The sequence below is a fragment of the Microcebus murinus genome, chromosome 16, assembly GCF_040939455.1.
Source record: "Microcebus murinus isolate Inina chromosome 16, M.murinus_Inina_mat1.0, whole genome shotgun sequence".
Taxonomy (NCBI): domain Eukaryota; kingdom Metazoa; phylum Chordata; class Mammalia; order Primates; family Cheirogaleidae; genus Microcebus; species Microcebus murinus.
The window spans coordinates 70,496,339-70,505,140 of NC_134119.1; positions in this window are offsets into that span (position 1 = coordinate 70,496,339).

Below are 8,802 nucleotides of genomic sequence, written 5' to 3' on the forward strand. Positions count from 1 at the left end.
AGGTGAACAGCTAAACAGGGACCATGGGAAAATGGAGGTGTTAATGCCTGTCATGGACTGAATTGTGTCCCCCCCCCCCAAATTCATATGTTAAAGCCCTAACCCCCAATGTGACTGTATTTGGAGGTAGAGCCAAGACCTTAGGAGCCCATCCTATTCCAGTATCTCGTCTTAACCAATTACACCTACATTGACCCTATTTCAGAATAAAGTTATATTCTGAAGTACAGGGGGTGAAGACTTCAACTTATCTTTTTTTGAGGGAACATAATTCATCCCATAAAACTTTGATAGTTGAGGATATTTTCTCTATTTTAAAAACCTTAACTTAAATCATGTGAGACACATAAAGGTTATACATTACAAGTTTCAGAGGTCAATATGTGAACCATCTTTGGAGGGGCCATTGGTCTGCCTACCACAGTGAGGAAATGTTCCACCAAGATCAAAAAGATGCAGCTGTGAGTGCCAGGCCAGCTCCCCACTGCCAAGGTCTACTCCTCTGCTTCTCAGAGAAAAGCAATGGAAACGAAAATGGCATGGGGCTGCTGGAGTGAGGGGCAAAAAGGGTAGTAATACTTTGCATTAAGAAGTTAAAACATATATTCATGCATATTTTGTTACATAATCCCAGCATTCCACACACAATAATGGAAAGAGTGAAAGAAAACACACATTTACAAAGAGCTTAGTAATAGTAACTGCCAACACTTCATGAGAGTTTGCCACATACTTGGTCTTGTTTTAAGCATGTTGCCCTCATTACCTCATGTGACTACTTTACAGAGGAGCAAACTGAGGATTGGGGAGATCAAAGTATTTATCCAAGGTCACACAGAACCCAAACCCAGTCCATGTGCTTGCAAAAATATTCATAAGCAATGCTTTCCTGCACTGCTCCTATGCTAGATGCTAGGAAATTAAGAGATGAGTAAGAAACAGTCCCTCCACTCAGAGGGCTCACAGTCCATGGCATGGGGGGAAAGAGGTCATTAGAAGACCTTGAATTGCATACTCTAAGATGTTATAGAGTTACATGGCAATATGCACGGTAAGATCAAAAGTGATAAACCAGGGGCCTCTTTGAGATGCACAGTATTATACATTTAAATTAACTACCAATATGTAAAAGTCAGTTTTCACATTTAAAAATCTGGAATTCTGGCTTCTTTTGATAAATACAAGAGCCTACAGCAGCTTCCTCATTTGGACAGAACATCCGTTTCTTCACAACCCCATTTCCTATTGCACCCGCTCAGCCAGACCCGCTGGCGCGCGCGCCGCGGCCTGTGGCGGCCTGGGTGTGAGGCGCAGGGAGACAGCGCGCGCCGCGGCCTGTGGCGGCCTGGGTGTGAGGCGCAGGGAGACAGCGCGCGCCGCGGCCTGTGGCGGCCTGGGTGTGAGGCGCAGGGAGACAGCGCGCGCCGCGGCCTGTGGCGGCCTGGGTGTGAGGCGCAGGGAGACAGCGCGCATCAGCGGCCTGTGGCTGCCTGGGTGTGAGGCGCAGGGAGACAGCGCGCGCCGCGGCCTGTGGCGGCCTGGGTGTGAGGCGCAGGGAGACAGCGCGCATCAGCGGCCTGTGGCTGCCTGGGTGTGAGGCGCAGGGAGACAGCGCGCATCAGCGGCCTGTGGCGGCCTGGGTGTGAGGCGCAGAGAGACAGCGCGCGCCGCGGCCTGTGGCGGCCTGGGTGTGAGGCGCAGGGAGACAGCGCGCGCCGCGGCCTGTGGCGGCCTGGGTGTGAGGCGCAGGGAGACAGCGCGCATCAGCGGCCTGTGGCGGCCTGGGTGTGAGGCGCAGAGAGACAGCGCGCGCCGCGGCCTGTGGCGGCCTGGGTGTGAGGCGCAGGGAGACAGCGCGCGCATCAGCGGCCTGTGGCGGCCTGGGTGTGAGGCGCAGAGAGACAGCGCGCGCCGCGGCCTGTGGCGGCCTGGGTGTGAGGCGCAGGGAGACAGCGCGCGCGCCGCGGCCTGTGGCGGCCTGGGTGTGAGGCGCAGAGAGACAGCGCGCGCCGCGGCCTGTGGCGGCCTGGGTGTGAGGCGCAGGGAGACAGCGCGCGCCGCGGCCTGTGGCGGCCTGGGTGTGAGGCGCAGGGAGACAGCGCGCGCATCAGCGGCCTGTGGCGGCCTGGGTGTGAGGCGCAGGGAGACAGCGCGCGCCGCGGCCTGTAGTGGCCTGGGTGTGAGGCGCAGGGAGACAGCACGCGCGCGCTCGGTGAAGAAACGCCGCCACGCTCGCCCAGACGCGGCTCGCCCACGTTTCACGTTTCCCTCGCAAGGACTTGTTACTGCTGCACGATTTTCCTCAGGCACCACTTCCTGAGCATCCTCTGCAGTTCAGGAGACGTTCCAAAGACAGAACATGGCCAGTCTCACACAGTGAGATGGAACGCGGTGCCTGTGTTCATCCTCCGGGGCGTCGCAGCCGAGCCGAGTTACAGCTGCCAAATGCGCCGCCTTCCTCCCCATTTACCCGGCTGCGGTTTGGGGAACATCTTCATCGTGGCCGCAGTGACACTCGACACTGGCCTGCACACTCCCATGTACTTCTTCCTCAGACACCTCTCCTTGGTGGGTATCTCTGCCATACCCACCACGCTGCCCCGGGCACTGGCGGCCACCACGGTGTGCCCTGGGTAGATCTCCCTCCCTGCATGTGCGTCCCAACTCTTGCCTTTGTCTGCCTTGGGTCCACAGAGTGTTTTCTTATCGCCTCCATGGCTTATGATTGCTGTCTGGCCATCTACAGGCCCCTGGTGTATGGGACAGCCATGAATCGCCAGATCTGTGTCTCCCTGGTGGTGGTGTCCTGGGGCAGTGGGCTCGTCTTCTCCACCTTCCACACAGCCAACGCCTTCCCCTGCCCTTCTGCGGCCCCAGTGTGATTGACCACTTCTGTGACATTTCCCTGCTCCTGCGCCTAGCATGTGCCAATGTGGAGGCCCACGAGGTTGCTGGATTTGCAGCCAGTGGCTGTGTCATCACGAGCTGCTTTGTCATCATTGTCCTCTCATATATCTGCATCTTCACCACGGTGGCTCGGATCCACTCAGCCGCCACCGCCGCTGGAAGGCCTTCTCCACGTGTTCTGCCCACCTGGCCACAGTGCTCCCATTTTATGGCACCGGCAGCTCTGCCTACATGCAGCACACCGCCCGCTACTCCCCTCTGGAAGGGTGCTTGGCTGCTGTCTTCTACTCCGTCCTCACGCCCACACTGAATCCACTTATTTACAGCCTGAGGAACAAGCACATGCAGCGAGCCCTGTGGAAGCTCTATCTTTAGGCACCATCTTACAACCTGGCATCTAGATGGGGGAGGGACCCAGAAATCCACCTTCCCAGGATTTTTCCTGTGGCCGTGGTGGAGGTGTTAATGCCTCCAGAGACCACCAGAAACACACCTGCAGCCAAACAAACTTGTCAACAAAGTTAGATAATAATGAGACATGCAGGTGGTCCCCAGTGGACGTCTGGATAAAATGGAGACACATCCAATGTGCACTTAATTTAGTCAAATCGTACTTTATGTATACAAGGAAAGACCGAGAGAGAGAGAGAGAGAGAGAGAGAGAGAGAGAGAGAGAGAGAGAGAGAGAGAGAGAGAGAGAGAGGGAATAAATAATTTAAATAGTGTGGGTTATTCCACCCAAGAACCCAATGCTCTGGAGTAAGACTCCAATAGGCCCTCCTCTCAGGTAGCCTCCGTTTTCAGGCCTCTCCCAAGTGGACATGTCTTGTCTTGTTCAACATGATTCTAATGTTTGGCAGTACACATTTTTCATCTAATATCTGTCCTGAATTCAAGCCAGAGATTTCATCAGAAGCATCAGCATCTATTCCAAAACAAAAATAGGCCACAGTGGACTTGCAGAGAGATGGTTTGCAGACTGTATGTGGCTACTTCCTAAGGAAACATTAAGGGTATTTTTGTGTTTCTATAATGTTTCCCTGATGGCAAGCACTGTATTAGTTGTATTTTTGATTTAGATGCTTTAACAGAGACCAAGTAACAGTGGCTTAAATAATAGAGAAGGCTTGTTTCTTTTTCGTGTGAACATTTGTGTCTGAAGGTGATCCTGGGTGTCTCCGCAGCACAAAGTCATCTAGAGACTAGGTTCCTTTTAACTCTTTGCTTGACCACTCCCTAAGTCTTCCTCACTCACGTGGTAGCAGTTGCATCTCTGGCACCTCATTCACAATCCAGCTGCAGGAAAAGGGACAAAGGAAATGGAGGGCAAGCAACATGCTTTGAAGATGTGACCTGGAAGTTGTACATGTCATTTCTGCTAACATTCCCTTGGCCAGAGCCTAGTCACATGGTCATGCTGACCTGCAAAGGAGGCTGGGAAATGTCTCTAGCTGGGTGCCCAGATAAAATTCCAGAAAGGACAGAATGTTATTTACTAATTTTTATCACTTCTTCACATCTGACCTCTTGATGAGCCACCATCTATCTTTTTATTCCATCCTACCATCATGCCTCCAATTCTTCCTTTGCCCCCAGGCCGCCTGTACTAATGCTGAGCAGCACTGAAAATGTACATGCACCATCACTTTACATGCATCATCTCTAATATTCAAAGCACCTCTGTGAGGTAGTTACAATTCTCACTCTGCAGATAAGGAAAATAAAATTTAGGTAAGTTAGGTTAGGCAATTTACCCAAAGTTAAGAGGGTTGAGAAAGGCTTGGTATTTTTACTCCAGAACCACCCAGGATTCTATTTTTTAAAGATAGAGATTGTATTGTCTCTAGAGCTTTAAAAAATCTTACCTTACTGAGACATTTTTCTGGAAGTTTTAGGAATTGGTTGTAATGCTACCAACATATCCTTGAGGAATAAATCATACCCCTCTAAATGGGAACACCTGTTGATCAAAGGCACAACCCTTGGAAGAGACATAAATTGGCCAAAGAGAGAGGAAAGAGGCATGTGAGCAGCCAACTAGACTAGACTAGTCTTTGGCAAATACTGGCGTGTGGCAGACACACCCAAAGGCAACCACCAATTGCTCACGTCCTTGCATAATCCCCTCTACTTGAGTGTAGGCAGAAGCTGTGATTCACCTTCAGGCAACAGAATATGGCAAAGGTGATGGGCTGTCACTCCCATAAATATCTGAGATAAGAAAACACCCAGATGCTTGGTATGTCCCGCAGGTCCCTGAGTGGCCAGCTCCTTCTCATGCTATAGGTTTCAGCTCCTATGCCACCTCCTCAGAGACATTTTTTGGCCCTCCCACCTAAAGCAGGTCCCCTTCAGCTCACTCTCAACCTCCTCATCTGTTTTATTAACTCCACTGCATTTGCCACCCTTCTGAAGTAACCTAAATTATTCTGTTTCTTTGTTCTGCCCTAATTACCCCCAATTCCTCTGAATATATAATCTCGATGAGAGCAGGGTCTGCTTTCTTCAATGCTGTATGACCTGTGCATAGCATAGTGTCTGGCACATACCAGGTGTTCAAAATATATTTTTCTGAACAACAAATGTCAAGCAGAACAACAAAAAACAAAAACTAGAGATGTTCTGGTGTAAGCGAGGGTGACAGGGATGGGATCCCTGACCATTTGGTGGTTTCCCATCCGCTTCCCCACAGTGATTTCTGCAACACCTACATGGGATCCATGGGCTCCACAAACCTCATTTAAACATCCCTTCCCTAATCAGATTAATACATGCTATTGAATCTAAACCACTATCGATTGGAAGATATTCCATTATTTTACATTCCACTAAGAAAAAGACACTGCCGATCAAACTGTGACACCCCATCAATGAAACATCCTGATTTCCCATGTTAAAATGTGCTCCTCAGCCTCAGGTCACAGCTCGAATGTTACTTGCTGACCCTGCTGACCAATGTAGGTCATTTTCCCTTTTATTCTTTCTCTCAGCACTCTCATTTCTCCAAATCGCACATTGCAATTTTAATTGGTGCAATTATTTAAAATCTCTCCCCAATGCTAGAATGAAAAAATGACGGGAGGAATTACACCTGTTTGTTTACCATTACCCAGTGTTGTGCCGCTAAACTAGCCATCTAAAAAAAATTATAGCATTTATCAATTTCCATAGTGTAAAATATTGTCCGATGGCTGATGTCGACCTGCCAATAGTTTAACCTATTTTGGACATTCCTGAATATGTTGACAATTGGCTTTTGTGAGCTAGTCCTAGCCTTCCCAGTGGCACACAGTTCTCCCAGGACCAAACTGTTTAGTGAATGGATAAACTGTTGTTGAATCATATTGAGTGAATATATAGCAAGTATTTCAAATCGAACAATTCCAAAATACAGCTCTTTATTTCTCCTCCATACCTGTGCCTTTCCCAGTTTTCACCTGTTAGCAGCATTAACATCCATCAATCACTCCGGGCAAAAACCTAAGCAGGCATACTGATTTCTCCCTCTCCTTCGCCTTTCCCCGCCACCCTTCTCATCCAGTATGTACGTCCATGAGTCTTGTCAGTTCTACCCCCAACGTGTATTCCGCATCCATTCACTTCACACCATCCCGCGGCCATAATCCCAACCCAGTGCACCATCTTCTCGGCCTGGACCGTGACGACAGCCTCCCTCCCTTAACTCTTCCAAAGCCCACCCTCCGCCCAGAAGCCACGGCTCTGTCACACGCCTCAATCAGGTCGCAAAGACCTGCTGCTGCAGCCCGGGGGCGAGGCTGCAGCGGGCCCTCCCGCATCCTCCATCCCGGCTGCGCGGCCTCACCTCCCTTCTGCACAGGCGCCGATCTGCCCCTGCTTCAGCGCCCTGCTCTCCTCCCCCTCGGCCTGGGACACCCTTCCCCAAGCGGGGCGGGGCTGCCTCTCCCCGTGCGTCACTCCGAGTGTCCTCGCTTTGGAAAGACCTTTCCTGACCCCTTCTGTAGGAGGCATCCGCCTCCCCCGCTTGCCCACGTCCCCTCTCTCGCATACCCGTGCAGTCGGCTTCAGAGTCCTTCTTATCACTAGGAATCACCTACTTGTTGGCTCCGCAGAGGGAGACAAGGACTGCAGCAGGGCATTTATTCCAGGCGGGCGGAGTCCGGGTGCCGGGAGGTAGTGCGCCTGCGCATTCGCCTCCGGACTACAACTCCCAGAAGTCCTGGCGCCCAGGCGTCTCGAGTGCGCTTGCACTTCTGGCCAGCTTTGCGCGGGAAACCCTCGCGTCGCTGGTTGAGCCGGCAGGAAGTGGCTGTGCGTGTGTGTGCAGGGTGTGAGGGTGTACAGGGGAGCCTGTGTCCGTACACGTATGATCAGGTGTGGGGCGAGTGTGTGAGCAAACACGCGTGTAAGGACGTGTGCGGCGGTGCAAATGGGGGAATGTGCGTGAGGGCGTGCAGGTGTGAGCAGGCGGAGCGTTACAGCAAGTGGGCAGGTGCGTGCGATGTGTTTGAGGGTGTGCGTGTTCAAGAGAGGGTGTGTGGGGGTGAACGAGTCTGTGTGAACGAATAAGTGTGAGTGGGTCTGTGCGGAGCCAGCTAGCTGTAAAGGCTCTGGTGTGCTTGTCCTTCATGAGAGTGACTTTGTGGCTGTGTGTGACGGTATTGAGGTGTGTATGGCATTTTGCCGCCAGTGTATGGTTCCGTTAGTGACTTGTGTGTCAGTGTGATTAAAGTGGGATTATGAATAATTCATGATATTGTGGATGTGATGTTGGGGGAGTGTGTTTGTGTATCCTTTTCCCATTGTGACTTTGTATATCCATCATTGGATGGAAATTTGTGTGTGTTGAGGGTGCATAGTTTGTTATTCTGTGTGTCCTTGTGTGACTGTCTGAAGGGGACTTTGATATGTGATTATCTGAGTGTTGTTTGGGTGTGCCTGTCTGTGACTGAACAGAAATTCATGTGGTGTGAGGGCATGTAGTATGTGTGTCATTTAGTTTTCATATGGTTGTGATTTTGTATCTCATTTTGTGCATCTATTGTTATATGTTTCTGTGTGAGGCTAACTAGTAAATAAGGAAATTAGTGGTTTGGGAAGTTTATTGTACCATTTTGTTTATAAGCTCTGTGGGTGAGGCTGTGTATAAATGTGTGTTCCTCTGCAGGTGCGTCTGTAGCTAAGTGTGTCACTGTCCCATTTGTCTTAAAGATTTTGTTTATGAATGAAGTGTTTCTGCATGTGTGCATGCTCTTCCACCTACAAAGGGAAGTGTGACCGAGGAGGTGACTTGATGTGAGGGTATAGATGGGATTTTGTGTGTGTGTGAAGTTGTCTCCCAAGGGCTGCATTTATTTATGTGTATACTTTTGTGACCAGTGCCTGCATGACATGTGACATTGGGTGTGTCTGTCAAGTATTGGCAGAGCCTAGTCATGTGAGTTTGTACTGGTGTTTATGTCTGTGTGAAATTATGGGGATATGTGATCAATGTTTTTGTCAGTACAGGTGTTTTGCTGCATCTCTGATTTTGTTGATCCCGAGACAGTGTGTGTGAGTGTGTCTGACAGGCCCTCCAGAGTAAACTGGAGGTTGTACACAAAGTGGTTAAGAGCATGAAGTCTATACTCACTAGAAAGAAGTGCTGGAAGGGCAAGTATTTTTCCTGTCTATTTTCTTCACTTCTGTATCTCCAGTACTTAGAACTGTTCCAGGTACCCAGTAGGCACTGTCAGTTCTTGTGGAATGAATGAGTGGGTTCTAATTCTCTCTCTGCTCTTCCTAGCTGTGTGTCCTAAGGCAGGTTGCTTAATCTCTCTGTACCTCAGTTTCCTTGAGTATTAATTGATGTAATGCTCCTCACTTCCCACCTCATTCTGTTAGCCAACACAAGCCATGTGTCTAAAGTCAAGATGT